Source organism: Sorex fumeus, unplaced genomic scaffold (genome assembly GCF_029834395.1).
Source record: "Sorex fumeus unplaced genomic scaffold, SorFum_2.1 ptg000072l, whole genome shotgun sequence".
In the NCBI taxonomy this organism is placed as follows: domain Eukaryota; kingdom Metazoa; phylum Chordata; class Mammalia; order Eulipotyphla; family Soricidae; genus Sorex; species Sorex fumeus.
Window position 1 is genome coordinate 22384887 of NW_026606129.1, and position 17458 is coordinate 22402344.

A 17458-nucleotide genomic window follows, 5' to 3' on the forward strand; every position below is an offset into this window, starting at 1 on the left:
ATCTTAGCTTTCCAAGCTGGTCCCAGGGTGGCAGAGGTGAATTGGGAAAAAGTGAGCATCTATCTTCTCCCTGTCTCACCCACCCATGGGTGCCCACAGACCTCAAAATAACATCATACTTTAACTGAGATGAGTCAAAACGCATAGTGGTTTCCCCCATTTGTTGGGAACAAAGTTCAAAGTTCACTGCCATACTGACATGAGAATATTATTAGCCTAGACTTCTAGGTAATAAGAGACATAGCTTCATCTGCCCCAGACTTGGAAATATTGGTAGAGCTGTTCAGTAATCCACACTAGATATGAGAGCTCTAAATGCTTATTGCTGCGTGTCATGCATGCTCCCTGGTTTGTTACTCTGCATTACTGTGACAACAGCTGACTATACTTTCCAGAGAGACCAAAGATAAGGAATCTTGAACATTTCTTCATGGAACTCTTGATGCTTTAATAAAATCAGGACAAGTTATTGGAGTGACAGCCTTGCTTAAGCCAAGCACCTCCCTGGCATATATATCTGCTGAGATGATTTGACGTAGGGTCAAAGATTTCAACCTCAGGCTTGGAAACATCAGTATGCAAAGTGTTTGTGTCTCTCCAGACCAGAGGAATAGACAGACAAATGTCTAAAAGCTATCCAGTTAATCCTCATTCAAGACCATTCTACATCAGTCTGAAAACTCCAGCAAAGAGTAAGCTCCCTTTAGAGGTAAGAAGTGGCTACTGACAAAATCTGGAAAAAACCCGAGTGCCCAACAACAGATGACTGGTTAAAGAAACTTTGGTATAACTACACAATGGAGTACTATGTAGCTGTTAGAAAAGATGAAGTCATGAAATTTACGTACAGGTGGTACTAAATGGAAAGTATCATGCTAAGTGAATTGAGTCAGAAAGAGAGGGACAGACATAGAAAGATTGCATTCATCTGGGGGCTGGGAAGGATACTAGGATCAGTGGTGGTGGAAAATAGGCACTGGTGGAGGGATGGGTACTTGTTCATTGTATAACTGAAACCCAAGCACAAAAATTTGTAAGTCTACAACTGTACCTCATGGTGTTTCACTAATAAAAATTAAAAATAATCACTAATAAAAATTAAAAAAAAGAAGTGGCTACTGATGTATTTGTATTTATGAATGAACACATTTTCCTGTAGGAAATATTTTGGGTATTTAACCGACTCTTCCCCGTCCCCTCACCCCCCCATGTGTGTGTGTGTTTGTGTTTGTGTGTGTCCCTTTTCTAGTGTACATAAAATAAATCAGTATGTCATTTTAAGACCGCCATTTAATTGTCTTCTGATTTATTGTACTTCCACTTCTTTACCAAACTAGAGGAAACAATAGGATTTTGTAGAAACCCCAGGGATTTTCCAATCCCAGAGGGATAGGCTTTTAGATTTGAAAAGGAAAATTTCCATTCGCCCTCTCTTCTCTGGAAAGAAAGATGGCGGCTGCATGGGAGCCTTGTGGACAGCAGGTATGAGCTGGGGGTGTGGGGGCGACTAAAACCTCATGGGAAGGGGGGCGTTCCGGTCCGTCCTTCAGGCCCTACCGAGGCCACCAGTTGCCCCCGACGAGCGGCTCTCCAGCACGGCCACAGCTCCAGAAGCACAAGGACTTAATGCAGAACCCAGCAGCTTGGAGCAGAAAAGTGAAAGGACTATGCGTTAATCCAGGCCATCAAGTCTGCCGGAGGGGAAAGGGTGTTGCTCCCTTCCGCCCTCCTCCCTCTGGAAAGAAAGATGGCGGCTACATGGGAGCCTTGTGGACGGCAGGTGTGAGCCGGGGGTGTGGGGCCGACTAAAACCTCATGGGAGGGGGGGTGTTCCGGTCCGTCCTTCACGCCCTACCGAAGCCACCAGTTGCCCCCCACGAGCGGCTCTCCAGCACAGCCACAGCCCCAGAAGCACAAGGACTTAATGCAGAAACCAGCAGCTTGGAGCAGAAAAGTTAAAGGACTATACGTTAATCCAGGCCATCTTGTCTGTCCGGAGGGGAAAGGGTGTTGCCCCATTCGCCCTCTCCTCTCTGGAAAGAAAGATGGCGGCCGCATGGGAGCCTTGTGGACAGCAGGTATGAGCCGGGGGTGTGGGGGCGACTAAAACCTCATGGGAAGGGGGGGCGTTTCGGTCCGCCCTTCACGCCCTACCGAGGCCACCAGTTGCCCCCGACAAGCGGCTCTCCAGCATGGCCACGACTCCAGAACACAGAAACCAATTTCTTAACTATCTGACTTTCAGTAGAAATACTTCCAGGGTCAATAGGTAAAATAGCAGAAATCCAAAACCAACATTTAATTCTTGAACCCAGCTGTAGAAAGCAAATCACCTCACAATGCTTTTTCAGCATGTCTGAATTGGGGGGGGGGGTAAACTCTAAATAATAGTGGTGAATCTTTTATTGAAACAGTGAATCTAATCAAAGCAGATAGAGTGTTAACTAGAATTCATCTGCCTCACAGGGACTGGGAGGGCTGGGGGGTGGGGTTTTATTGGGGTTCTTCATGGTAAAAAATAAGTATTGGTAAAGGGAAATGTGTTTGATATTTGCATGACTGAGACCTAAACCTGAAAGCTTTGTAAACTTTCCCACAGTGATTCAATAAATAAAAAAAAAAAAGAAAGAAAGAAAAAAGAAAAAAAAAGAAAAGGAAAATTTGACTGAACATAGAGGTTACTTATCATCCATTCAGAGGAATTTTTCCTGGGCATCATCTTATTTGCTTGGCAAAGTGATCCTAGTGGCTCTTCAGAGCCCCTTGTGAGATGACTTCCTTTAGCTGCGCTGAATCTTTTTTCAAATATTTTCCAAGGACACATTCCCTCCAGTTTTCCTCCACTGCAGTGATTGTCTTGTCTGGGGATTGTGTTCTGATTAGTTTAACTTTAGCTTCCTCACTGCTTCAGTGGCTTCCAAATTTGTCATGCTTAAAAAATTTTTTTTCCTCTGGGAAATTTTATAAAGGAAGTTGGTGAGACCAGGACATAAAAACACTCTCTCAAAAGGACGTGTGCACGCTGTTAATCATTGCTGCCCTCAGTACGATAGCTAAGATATGGAATCAACCTAGGTGGAATGACAGACAAATGAATTATGAAATGTGGTATCTATGGAATATTACGCAGTTGCAAAGAACCATGAAATCACGTAGTTTGCTGTAACCTGGTTTGAACTGGAAAATACCATGTTGAATTTAAGTCAGAAGAAGGATGATATTAGCTATCTGTGGTATACAGAAAACTCAATGAGGAAATATATTGTAGTAAAAAGGGAAGGCCTAGGTCATTCCCTGTCTTTTAGAGAGGACAGAGAAGGAAGGAAATCAAGGGGGGAAGAAGAGAACGAGAAGTAATGGTAGAACAGCCATACCAGTGACAGGAGTGAGTGGTTTAGCCATATACCCAAAACACAAATTCAACAACACCGAAAACATGAGATCTATGCTGCAACCAGTGAAACTTTGTAATGTGCCTGTCAAGTTGACAGGCGGGGATGGGGAGGGAATTTGCAAGTTGAATTGATGGTGGGATTGGTGTTGAAATACTGTATGTTTAGAACTCAACTATATGTAACTTTATTGAAGAATCACAGCTCTTTAATAAAAAAACCAAACTAAAAAAAGGTGAGAAGGGGACAGAGAATTTATTCCTCTGACCAACAATGTAGTGGGGGATGGAGATAAAGAATAGGAAGATGAAAAGCTTACCAAAATTCTTCCTGATGCATTCTCTATAGACCAGGCATCATCCGGGAATTGTGCGGAAACTTCACTGAGCTACTTGGAGATGTCCCAGCATCGTCCCCTCAGCGTACCAGTTGAACTAGGTACTTAATCACTTAATCACTTAACTTCCCGTTAGTCGTCGATTTGCTCGAGCGGGCGCCAGTAACGTCTCCATTTGTCCCTGTCGCGTGCTAGTGTAGCCCAATGGCATCTCTTCTCTCTGGAAACATGAAGAGCCTCAAACCGATCGTTCATGATCTTGACGAAGAAGTCTGACCATCTGGTAGGTGGGCGGCCACGCAGTCTTTTGACATCCCGTGGAATCCAGTCAGTAACAGCTTTAGTCCAGCGGTCATCTTTAAATCTCATTATGTGACCAGCCGATCTGATTTTTGACACCTTGGCAAATGAGACAGCATCCCTGATTCTTGATCGTCGACGGATGTTGGAACTCCGGATTTTTTCTCTCATTTGAGTGAAACGTGATATTCCAAGCATAACTCTTTCTATTCTTCTTTGGGAGACCTGAAGAGCGTTCTCATCCTGTTTGCATAGGGCCCAGGTCTCTGAGGTATATGTTAATGCAGGAAGAACAGTGGAATCAAAGAGATGTGCCCGGAGCCGGAGGTTCTTCGTCCTCTTTGCTATTTCTTCGACGTTCTTGAAGGCATTTCAAGCCTCTCTCTTCCTCCTGCGCAGCTCGGGTGCCAGGTCATTTGTCATGTTGACCTCTCGACCTAGGTACACATAGCTGTTGCATTTGGAGATGGTCGTTCTGTTGAGAGCGAATGGGACATCACAGGAACGAGGCTGTTTCTCATAAACATTGTCTTCGTAAGATTCAGCTATAGTCCTACCTTTCCACACTCACGGTCAAAGTCGGCCAGCATTTGTGCCGCTTGGCTGATGTTTGGTGTTATTAAAACAATGTCATCAGCAAAGCGGAGGTGGTGTAATTGCCGACCATCTATCTTCACTCCCATTCCTTCCCATTCCAGTTGTCACATGATGTTCTCGAGGGTGGCACTGAAGAGTTTCGGTGAAATGGTATCACCCTGCCAAACCCCTCTTGACATCAATGATCACTTCTTTGTAGAATGGTGAGATCCTGGTAGTGAATCCGCAATACAGCTCAGGGAGGACCTTGATGTATTGGGCTTGAATGCCCTGATTGGCTAGGGCTTCAATGACCGCTTCTGTCTCAACAGAATCAAAGGCCTTCTTTAAATCAATGAACATTAAACAGAGCGGCATCTTGAACTCCCGAGAAACCTCAATGAGTTTGGTTATTGTGTGGATATGGTCGACATCATTGGTCTGACCGAGACAAGAAGGCATGAATCTCATAATGCCGTTTTCGACACTGGAGAAGAATTGTTCCTCGGAACATGCGATAAAAGAGGAGTCGGAGGTGTCGGTGTCCTTGTCAACACAAACTTGGCCAAGAACATTTATTCATTCGAATGCCTAACAACCCGAATCGGACGTTTACATTTGACTCACTGCCTGCAGCTTCTATCTTCGTTGTCTACGCACCAACATCTTATTATGATGAAAGAGAAATCGAGAAGTTCTACATGGAGCTGGAGAAGTTCTATAAAGAAGACCACACCTTCTACAAGATCATCATGGGTGATTTTAATGCCAAGATAGGACCGAGAAGATCAGTGAAGAACTTCACATCGGGACCCATGGCCTAGAATGGAAGGAACAGGGTGAGAGACTGTCTGAGTTCATCATGTCGACCAAGACCATCCATGGTAACTCACAGTTCCAGAAGGCAGAATCTGAACGTTGGACATGGGAGTCTCCCGGTGGACGATTCCACAACAAAATAGACCACATCATATTCAATCGAAGGTTTTGCCTGACCGATGTCGCCGTTGTCCCAAAATTTCGAACGGGATCGGACCACCGTCTCCTTCGTGCAAAATTCGACTTCACAGAGCGGGGAGAAAGGGCTGCAAAGTTCAAAAAGAGAACTCCCAGAACGACCACCAACTGGGAACTCTTTGGCACTATTGCGGCAACATGGGAAGATGCATGCCATTGTTGACAACATTGACGAGGAATACGATCGACTGGTTCAGCACCTCCATGAATGTGCGAGGAACGCCAAGAGAGAGATAGCCACAAAAAAAACGCCTGTCTTCGAAAACTCTTGAGCTAATTCGCCAGCGTGGTTTGGCGCATGCCTCAGGCAACCGCAAGCTAACGTCTGAGCTCGCAAAGCAGTTCAGAGATGTGATCAAGGAAGACCTCAAAGAGAGATTTTGTCAGCGGGTAGGGCGTTCGCCTTACAAGCGGCCAACATGGCCGACCCGAGTTCGATTCCTCCGCCCCTCTCGGAGAGCCCGGCAAGCTACCGAGAGTATTTGATATGCCAGACACAGTAACAATAGTCTCCAATGGAGACGTTACTGGGCCCGCTCGAGCAAATCGACGATCAACGTGAGGGCCTTTACCTTTACCTTTACTTTGATTTAAATCCTGACTACCCCACCTGAGAGCATTTTCATGAACTCGTTTTTCAGCTCTTCTCTCACCTGCTTAACAAGAATGACCACTCGTATGTTGTGATCATGTTTGCATGAACGCATGCTAAGCATTTAGAACATTACTTGACATTTAATAAGCACTTGATAAACGTTAGTTTAAAATATTAGCGTCTTCCAATTTACTTCCCACCGTCCATTCTTCCGCATCGGAACGAAGAGTACATCATTCTAGCAATAAGTTGAACAGTTTAACTCCTCCTCATGCTTCAAAACTTAAAGCTGTGTCAACTGTGTGTAATTTCAGTCCAAAGCATCTGACAAAACCAAATTGGGGCTGAGGTTAGAGCACACAGCTAGCACTTGTGAGGTTCTCACTGTGATTCCTGCCGCTGCATGGCCTTCGCTGGCACCACTGAGAGTGGCTTCTATAAAGAAACAAGATAGGTAAAACAGAGGGCCATTTTCCTCCATAACCAGAAGATGCACTTAAAAAAAGACAAGGTCATGAAAGACAGTGACATTGTCCTAGACTTAAGGAATAAACAGACAGAACAACTGAAAGCAGTGAATAAGCTGGGAATTTCTTTTGCCCCGAAGCACTAGTGACAATTGGCTAAATTTGGATAAGATATAAATAGATATAAATATCATATCAGTACAAATTTCCTGATTTTGCTAATTGAACACTAGGCATGAAGGAGAATACCCGTGCTTTTAGGAAACACATATTATAAGAGCAAAAGGAACGTATTTTCCGAAGATTAGTCTTAAAAGGTTTTGAAACAAGAACAGGAGAGTTATTACAGGGTTAAGGCTGGCCCTGCTTTGATCCCCAGGATTGAATCTGGTGTCCTGAGCACCACCGGGAGTGATCCCTAAGCATGGAATAAACCCTGAGCACTTCAAGGTGTGGCCCAATCTCCTTCCCAAATGATGTATACTCAGGTTATATATGGGAGAACTTATTTTAATTCGGTATCTTTTTTTTTTTTTTGCTTTTTGGGTCACACACAGCGATGCACAGGGGTTACTGCTGGCTCATGCACTCAGGAATTACTCCCGGTAGTGCTTGGGGGATCTCTCCTGCTGCCCAAATTTGGTAGTCTCAGGCCACTTTCTCCAACCTGAGAAGGTCGATGGCGATGGACAGGAGAAGGAAGGAAACGAGGGCCTGGCTGGTTGGTTTTAGTTGCAGCTTTTTCCAAACTCATCTCCATTCACTCCTGTCTCTCTCCCTCTGCTTCTCCCCCAGCCCACTCTTAGAGTCCAGTTAAATCCCACTCCCCAGGGGATGGGGCTTACACTTAGGTGTGGTCACAATCAATAGAGTAAAGTGCTCTCCCTCAGGGGATACTTCTTCTAGGACAGATACCTATTCAGCCTGCTGGCCTGCCCAAGAACAGAATCCCATGGGTGTGTTTCTAGTCTCCTTGTCCAACAAACATACAAGCATTCATAATATTAATCATTTTGTATGGAAACAGTAAGAGATACATTAAGCTTATAGAATTGCTCTCCTGGGGTCATCTTGATTACAGATTACAGTGCTCAGGCCAGATTAGTCTTTCCTGTCCCTAGCAAGGTCCTAGTCTTGTCCTTACTTTTGGATCATAACAGCATTTGTCCATTATTAAGCTCTTAACTTATAGTTAAGAGCTTTGGCCAGGCCCATTTCAATGCCAGGGTAGCTCACAGCTTGCCCTGGGTCCATTCAGTCCCTCCTCGGGACCCTGCTTTTGGGGTGCAAGGAACTAAGGGCAATTGAGGCTTAAGTCAAGAAAGCAGATGCCCGGGAGTGAATAAGATTCAAAGCCAATTAAATCTTAAGTTATAAAGCATAATATCAACTGTCTTCCTATATCTATACCAAAAGGACATTGCTTTAAAGTAAACTATTCAAAAGATATAAGGAGAGGAGAAAGGCAATATTAACTTATGATACAAGTTCAGTGTCCTAGAAGGATCTGACCTTACAAATTAACTGAGTTTGATTAGGGGGAAAAGCTGATTAACTGGTTGGGGAAGAGAACCTAGAGAAGTGGTTACAGATAAGCAAAGCAATGGGAGTGACTCAGAAGCACTGTGATGGGTGTAACCTGATAAACCTAAGCTCCTTGTGGCAAGGGAGAAAGGACAAATCAATTGTTATCCTACACATGCAATGCCCTACTTGCTATGCTATCGCTCCAGCCCCTAATATAGTAACATTTAACATAGCTAAACAAAGGGTATATGAGAATTCTTTGTATTATGGACACAATTTGTTATAAATTAGAAATGATTGCAAAATATAGCTAAAAACATAAAAAGCATACATAAAAAATAAAATTGCTTGTCTCAAATAACTTCTCCAAGAGATTTCCCCTAACACCCACTTGCTCATACTCTTAGGTAGAGTGTGCCTGGTGTGCTCTGGACCTGCAGTTTATTTCCCTGTGACAACACCCATTGCATTTTACACTGTGTTGTTACCACCTTGTTCTGTTAGAACTTGTGAATCTGGGCAAGTGAGGCAGCAGTCTCCTCACTGCTCACCTTTGGAGCACCTGAGCCTTGCTAATCCCTAGCACGGAGAAGAAACTCATTACAGATGTGCTGAGTGATAAGATAGTGGAACTTGACCTTCTGTCTGAAGTTTGATTTTCTAGGGGCCTATGAAAATTTTCAGACTTGCTTTTGAGTGTCTGTCGCAGGTCTGGGACTCAGAACTTAGTCAGCAAACTAAATTCCGTTATAGGATGCAGGAGAGACTCTCTCTTATGTTTATTTATGTGTTAGTGCTGCCATTCTCCAGGTTAGAGGCACTATGAGGCTAGAATTTGAGCTCTTTGAAAGGAAGTAAAATAATCAGTGGCTTTGCCTAGGCTTTTAACCCAAGGAAATTTCACTGCATGTGCTTAGTACTAAGTGTATTTAGCATTAAAAAAATATATGTATACACATACAGTGTCTTTGAGTGCAAATCATCACTGTTGGTGTAATGAAAAAAAGAGCAATCTAAACAAAAATTGGAGACAGATTGACTATAAGAACATTAGTGACTGTCACTGTATACATGTATATTCATATGTATATATGTATATGTGTTTTTGCTCCTTGTTTCATTTTTTACAGGGATGTTTAATTTTTTTATGGAAGATTTACCTACATGTAATGAGCTAAAATTACAATATCATGAAAGTACAACTCTTTTGTGATATCCATATTAATTTATTCTCAAAGAAGAGTATACATCGAGGGCAGTACTTCACCATTTTATCTAATATTATCTTCCAAGCTAGATAGATACACTGCTATTTGGCAGAGATAACAGTGCAGTGGGAAATCAATCTGACTTTTATCTTGACTAGAAGCCACAGAAGCCTATCTTGAAAAAGTTCAAATGTGTGTACATGACTCTAGAGAAGGAACTCAAATACACACTCTAAGAAATATGAAACCAAGCCAAGTTGTCCTACTGAGATTCCTTATTTATAACCCTGTGAACTGGGGCTGTAACTTACAATGCATCAGTTCAGAAGGAAGTCTCTGTGTGGAAGAAAAATTGGATATAAGGGCAGTGGTCAGCATGAATTGATGAGAAAAGACTGTAATTTCCCATACCTCAAAAATAACTCCCTTCTGCATCTCACCAAACTGAGATTCATGTGGAATAACATGTTCTTTCACGAGCAGCTCTCCGGCATGGCCACGGCCCCGGAGGCACAAGGACTTAGCACAGAGAGCCACCCGCTTGGAGCAGAAAAGCAAATGGACTATGTGTTAAACCGTGCCAGCATGCCTGCCCGGAGGGGAAAGGGTGTTGACCCACACACCCGCTCCTCTCTGGAAAGAAAGATGGCAGCCGCATGGGAGCCTTGTGGACAGCAGGTTTGAGCCGCGGCTGGGGGTGGCAGGGACCTCATGGGAAGGGGGGCGTAATGGGCCGTCCTTCACGCCCGACCGAGGTCACCAGCTGCCCCCCATGAGCGGCTCTCCGGCAGGGCCACGACTCCAGAGCACAGAAACCAATCTCTTAACTATCTAACTTTTAATAGAAATACTTCCAGGGTTAATAAGTAAAACAGCAGAAATCCAAAATCGCACAGCGGCCGCGTGACATCATTTTATTCTTAAACCCAGCTGTAGAAAGCAAATCATTTCACAACGCTGTTTCAGCATATCTGATTGGGAAGGGTTCGTAAACTCTAAACAATAATTGTGCATCTTCTATCGAAACAATGTATCTAGTCAAAGTAGATAGAGTATTAACTAGAACTCATCTGCCTCACAGGAATTGGGAGGGGTGGGAGGTGGGGTTCTATTGGGGTTCGCGGTTAAAAATAAGTATTGGTAAAGGGAAATGTGTTTCATACTTACATGACTGAGACCTAAACCCGAAAGCTCTGTAACTTTTCCCACAGTGATTCAATAAAGAAATAAATTAAAAAAAAAAACATGTTCTTTTAAAAGCTGCTATGAAAGTGAAGCCTCCTACCACTCAGACATTAGAGTGAATACATTTGATCAGGCATTTTGATTGCTTTTCCTCTAACACCTAGCCAAGCAGATGAAATAGTTAATGGTCTCGTTTGGAGGATATTAAAGGAGGAGGAGAACAGAGCCATTTTAGAGCAAGAATATTTTGGAAAAAGCGCGCACCAGGAGAAAGTGCTGAAGTGGGATATTTAGGATAACAGGAAATGGTGGAAGTTGGGGAAACTGAGGTAGGGAAAGGAATACAAGTGCTCAAGGCTACAGAAAGAAAAGGATGGTTAGCCAAATGGATGCTCTCCATGCAACAATAGTGGTGGGAATCCTGCTTGGGATTCCACTCACGACGCATACATAAGTCATAGGCCTGCAGTTGTCTGCCTAACGAACTGCTTGACTTATTTCTCTCAAAGAATATATTGATTATCTTAGAATAGCATTTACTTACTTAGTAAATGTCACTAATAGTTACATTGGGTGTTTATAAATCAATAAACATTTATTCATTTATTTAGCTTTTTTTTTTTTGGACCAGAACCAACTGTACTTAGGGCTTACTTCTGGGTCTGTGCTCTGGGATCACTCCTGGTGGGCTTGGGGGAACAAACCCAGGTAGGCTCCATGTGAGATAAATGATCTACTTGCTATACTATTTCTCTGGTCTCAATAAACATTTAACTAAAAATACAATGCTTCCAAGACCTTTCTATACCTATAAATACTTGTCTAGGATCTTACCACCTTGAACTTGATTTCTCATTAGAATTTGCAAAGTACTAAATTCCACTGAGCTTTAAAAATAAAATCAATGCATTTTAGAGCAATAAGCAAAATTCCTGTGGCATATAAACCATTATTAGTACTAAAAATGGCTCATCTATCTAAATGGCTTAAATCTCATGTGAGAATTTTAATAATAAAGATGATGACTGTTTCTCCAAATCCCTGAAAAACCTCTAGGAAAGAGGAAGCAGGCAGAAATATTTTATCCTTTTAAAAATCAGTCTTGGTTTTGCTGCCTCACAACAGCTGTGTGTTGACTTCACATTCTTGTCCATTCAGAAAGAGGTGTTTGGTCTACTGACTATCATTCTAGACCTTAATCTTTGCGGTGTAAAACCAAGAGTTGGAGAGTGAAAAGGTCACTTACAGGTCAATCCAATCCACTTTCTCTGCCACTGTCTGTTGGATATTAACCTAAATGTTTTAGGCTTCATCAGTGACTTACCAAGAGAATCTTCCCCCCAGAGAAGCTTACAGTGCTCTTATGAGCACCCCTAATCTCCTGAGTTTAATTTTAACCTTTTCTTTGTGTTTTACCTCTCATTGTCACAGTTCTCCAAGTCAATCTTGGTTACTTTAAGCCAAAACTTTCTGGTAACTCTGAACTTTATGTTTGTAGTAAATTTCTTATTTTTCCAATTTCTCCTATAACTTTTCATATTTTAGTATGGAGCAGTATTCTTGCTTAAATACAAAAAGACCATTAATACTATGCTCCTAATATTTGGGAGTTGATTGACTCTGAAATATATCTACTCCTGGGCATCTGTCATAATTACTTGACTCAGCCTTCAATTGCTGTAGTTACTAACACCCCCAAAGGGAGGTCCTGCCATGTGATGGGATGAAAACAGGGCGAGTGGTGAAGCTACCTTGGCATCGAAATGGGACAGTCTAGAAAGCATTAATGCATAGTCTTGGGACTCAAGCTGTTAAGACTTATGGGATAAGAATCCCATGGGGAAGGACAAGCTGAACTGGCCTGAGGACTTAGTCTGGGATTTACTGTAAAAGCCCTGGTTGCAACAAGAGAATTGCCTTTTCTGAAATGCTTTACCTCTGTGAATGATCAATCACACCTATGTGCAGTCCTATACCTCATACTCTTTTAGAGGTTCTATAAGGATGCTAACAGCTTTGCTTTAAACAGGCCATTTTTACCATATGTCCGTGGTCCCCCTCTGTTACTCTGCTGGGTAGGAGACCTGGGGAGGATGGGGAAGTGGTTCTTGAGCTATGAATGCACACGTCATGGACCCCCACACTTCTGAACTCACAATTGAATCTCTGGGACCAGATATATAGCTCATCTGAGCACAAGCATGCCAGAGGTTGGGGTTCAGTCCCTTTGTACACCACAGTCTCCTAACTCTGCTGGAAGCTATGCTAAACAACTCTGAGCACTGAGGGTTGTGACCCCAAATCCAAATCCAAACCCAAACCATGTCCTCTCTCTCTGCTGAACAGCGACCATTATTTGGCAAGTGCTTATTATGCCTGCCCCCAATCCTCTAACACGATCCCCTACTGTTCTTCATGAAAATATTCTGAAAAGGTAAATATTATTATTTGACAGCTTTGCTTAAAAGCTTTAGTAGCTTTTTATTTCCTGTGAAATAAACTGAGTTTATGACATTAGCGACCTTCAGATTTGACTCTTCTAACCTTATCTCTGATGACTTTCTTTTATGAATTCTAGCTTCTCACAGAGTTTTGATAATTTGTATCTGCAGTTCTTTATACATGCCTGAATAATTGCTATTCCACCTTTTTTTGAGGCAAAATCAAATGCTTCCTTATCTTTGGAAAGTCCCCCTTTCAGCTTTTTATCTCCTAATTCCAAAAAGTCAAAGTGAGTACATTTCTAAAGGGTGTCACTCTAGCTAGTCTGTGCATTTAATGACATTTTAAAAACAACCTGCTTCTCTTGTTTATGCATTTATTTCCCCTACTGAATTTTGACCTTCCTTAAGGTTGATATCTATTTTATTTATTTTGGTAGTTCTAGGACATGGCACGTAATAATAAGTGTTCAAAAATTTTCTGTTAGATGAATGAACAGTTTTCATGCCAAATTCCAGAATGTGAACTAAAACTAAAGACTATTTATAGAAATAAATTCTATGCTCTGTAACTGGTCAAGGTTTTTTTTTTGTGTGTGTGTGTGGGTGAGGGTGATAATGGCTGGATAGAATGGTGTGTACCAGTTCAGATGTGGGTTTATTTATTCTTTTAGAGGAAACTAAAGTTAAAAGACAAAATAGCTGGCAGAAGGGTGGTTTTATTGAATGGAAAAAATGCAGGATGCTATGGAAAAACACTGTGAGTTTGAATTATATGAATGAGATTTGTACCATATTGGAGGTGGGCATGCACATGTTTTTGGATAAGAATGAAATGTATTGAATTTGTAGACACTAGATGAACTTGAATTGTCAGAAAGTAAATGAGTGTTTTGTTTATTAACATGTTTTGACTAAATGTTCTATGACTGATATTCTGTTAATTATATGGAGCGGGAAAGGAAGTCAAGAGTGACATCTGGGAGGAGTTTGTTCAGGAACAAAAACTGGTAATATTTTTCACTGTACTAGAACTCTCCTCCCTTTAATATGAAGAACCTTCCCACTTCATGCAGCCATGCCTCAGTGATGATGAGCAATAAAGGTTCATGAATTTTCTATTTATTCGTGCTGGAGCAGCTGCTCCAGTTAGAGGCTCACAGCTTGGTACCTCAGCTGTATACAACTTTCTGACCCAGTGTGGAGCTCTTTTAAAAAATTTTATAATGAGAATTTCCAAACATACAAAATAGAGAAGTTTTTAACCCATGTACCCATGACAGGGTTTTAACAAAATCAACATTTTGAGCTTCTTTCTCTGACTTGTTTTAAAGCATAAGCTAGATTTATATTGCTTCTTGTATCATTATATCAGCATGTTTTTGTATCTGATAAGGATATTAAAAAGAAAATAACCACTAAACCATCATCACATTCAGGGTTATTTTAATATATTTAAGGAACTTACTCCTTCCCACCCATCTCACCTTACTTATCTTATCAGTCTCTACAAACCATTCACAGTTAGATCTGACAACCATGTCCTTCTGAGAGAATAAACCAATATGGCCTTAATCCTTGTGCTAGCAGATCTTCCAGCTGCATGATAACAACTTTGAAGAATGAAATTTATTGGTCTTTGCTTTCGTCTAACCAATGTCTGATATATTAATTAGCAGAAAGATACTTTTACTCTTTAAGTGCATCTTGCACTACTTTTAACTTCTTTCCTCCTTTATACATCAAAGGATTCATTAAAAGTATCTTAGTTTTAGAGTCCTTAGAGCTTAAAGCAATGCAAATACATCAAATGTTAACAACACACATGAAATCATCTGTTCTGTCTTTTACTTTTGGGTGAATAAGCATACTTTATTCACCAGATGATTTTAAATATTGTATTATAGTTTAAGTAATAGGGTTAAAATATTGTTTAAGTTTATGGTATTGATGGACCAGTTTCTGCACATTTCTACCACTGATGTACCTGTGATCTTCACCCCAGTCCCTATGTCACATCTGGGCTTACCTTTTTCTTCCTTGATGCCCTATTATTGGTTGACTGTCAGTTATGATTTTGGTACATCCTGTTACCTCCCTTCACCAGCACCCCTCCACCTAAGTTTCCGTGTTACTTTTAGTCAACTTAACCATTCCCCTCAACCCTTTCTGCAATCTAGCGCCCTTAGTTCTGTGATCCAGTGTTCAAGGTTTATTATTGATTGATGCTGATATTCTCGGTTATTTCTTTATATACGACAAATAAGTGAGACTATCCTGTATTTGTCCTGCCTCTGGCTAATTTCACTCAGCAAGATACCTTTTGGTTCCTTTCAAATTGTCCTGAACTGTATGACCGAAGAGCATGTCTTGCATATACAAGGTTCTGAGTTCAATTCCCAGCACTAAATATCCCTTGATTACCTCTGGTTTGGGCCCCATGGGCTCCCAGCATTGCTGAACTGAGCAGCATTACATTCTCAGGCCTGCCAAACACCTATCACTAGACCTGCACAGCTGGGCCAAGATTACTGGGAGTGACTCCTGGACCCCCAAGTACTGCTTAGGGTTCTCCCCATCCCCCTTCACACACACACATACCATAGGTCTTATTATAGATCAGCACTGAAGTTAACTATGTAGATCAGCATTGAAGTTAAGGATGTTTATGCTCTAAGTTTGTTGAAGAATAGGAGACTCTTCTAAGTGGAAATAGAAAATCTGGGGCAGAGGAAATGAGATTTCACCTGAACTTTGACTGTTGTTCACATTTCAGTTGGAGAAGTGGGAGTGGGGTTTTGGGGAGTGCAATGGACAGTGGGAAAAGAAATTGAATAAGCAAAGCTCAGGGAGGTGCCAGGGGCAGGGAGGCAAATGTAAAACAGCATCACACCCGCTTTCTACTTTATTGAAGGTCATCTTTCAATGACACTTTCACACAACAGTGTCCCACCCCAAGTATTTCCTGTAATGTTCCCCCCCTCCCTTTTTTGTATAGCTTTTTTTGATTGCCAGAAAGGATCCTCAATATAGCAGTGATTTTCTGCAAATTTTCTTTGTTTTTGGTGTTAGGGGCACACCCAGAGATTCTCAAGGCTTACTCCTGGCTTTGCACTCAGGAATCATTCCTGGTGAGCTGGGGGACTAAAACTATATAGTAGACCCCACCAGAATATGTGTCTCTCTTCCTGGAATCTATACCTGGTATGTGAAAGATTCTCAGTCAGTATTGAGAACTGTTGAATGAACAAGTCAAAATCATAAAGTTCCCCCAGCCATTCAAGATGTCCCACCAGTGAGGTGGAGATCCAAAGAGATCCATTACCTTTTTTGCCTTCCCAGCAAGAAGTCGCAGATATAGGTTTCATATAGTTCCCCTGACTCACCTCCTGCCTGGCCTTTAGTTGGGATTGTGTTTCTTCGTAACTGCCTCTCTAGTCTGCTGCTGCCATTCATTCTCAGCACATGACTGACCCCACAGCTGTTCTTTCCTTAGGAGAGGAAGCTAGGAACTTTACTATTTCCACTATATCACAGTTGTACCTTTAGGGAATGATTGGCTGCCAGAAGGGAGGAAGAGAATGAGTGAGATGGAGGTATTTGAATTGTTTGTGTTAGAGATTGAGCAGTGATTGCAGAAAGGAGAAATGGTTATGGCTACAGAGTTCTTTTGTGTTTTTAAGATTAGAGGGTACCATCTCCTGTAGCACTGTATAACATCAAAAAATGAAGTGTTTCAACTAGGAGGCTTTTTCAGTTTTTTAAAGAATAATTGTTCATTGTTCTCATTCATGGCTAACATGTAGGGTAGTAATCTGTCATTTCAGTGGTTGCAGTGAACTTAGTTTTTTTTTAAGTTTCTTTTTTTCATTTCCCTTGTCAGTAAAATCAACATGAAGATGGTTATACTGATGAGCACCTGCCAGTTGTCACAAATACACACACATCTTTGTATATATATGAAGTGTATGAAGTGAAGTGTAAAGTCTTAATCTTTGCTTATTGTAGTTATTGGTTTAATGACAGCGCAAGTCTCATTAACTAGGGTAGGCTGATTGCCATGCCCAATTGACCTCAAATATGCATGGTTCAGACTTAACCACAGCTAATTTCTTGTTCGTGTGGATTAGTGGGAATGTGAACAAATTAGCAGATGGCTCTTTTCCATTCAGTCATTCAGAACTGAGGCCCTGCCTTATATAAACTTCCAAGGGAGTGCTGATATCTATTTTCCATTTCTGGTGAGTTAGGGGTGGGAAAAAGAAAATTTAATTTAGTTTACTTACTTTTCTCTTTTGGGGCCATACTTGGCAACATTCAGGAGCTGGCTCTTCCTAGTTCAGTTCCTGCTTTGGGGACTTTGAAGTGTTGGGGATCAAACTTGGGGTTCCTGCATGCAAATTCTGTGCTCTA

The 17458-nt window shown here is 41.7% G+C and overlaps 1 pseudogene; it reads right to left on the reverse strand.

The window, feature by feature from the left end:
* LOC130037466 (importin subunit alpha-8-like) overlaps positions 1-16501 on the reverse strand; it is a 117662-nt pseudogene extending 101161 nt beyond the window's left edge.
* Positions 16502-17458: the final 957 nt, after the last annotated feature.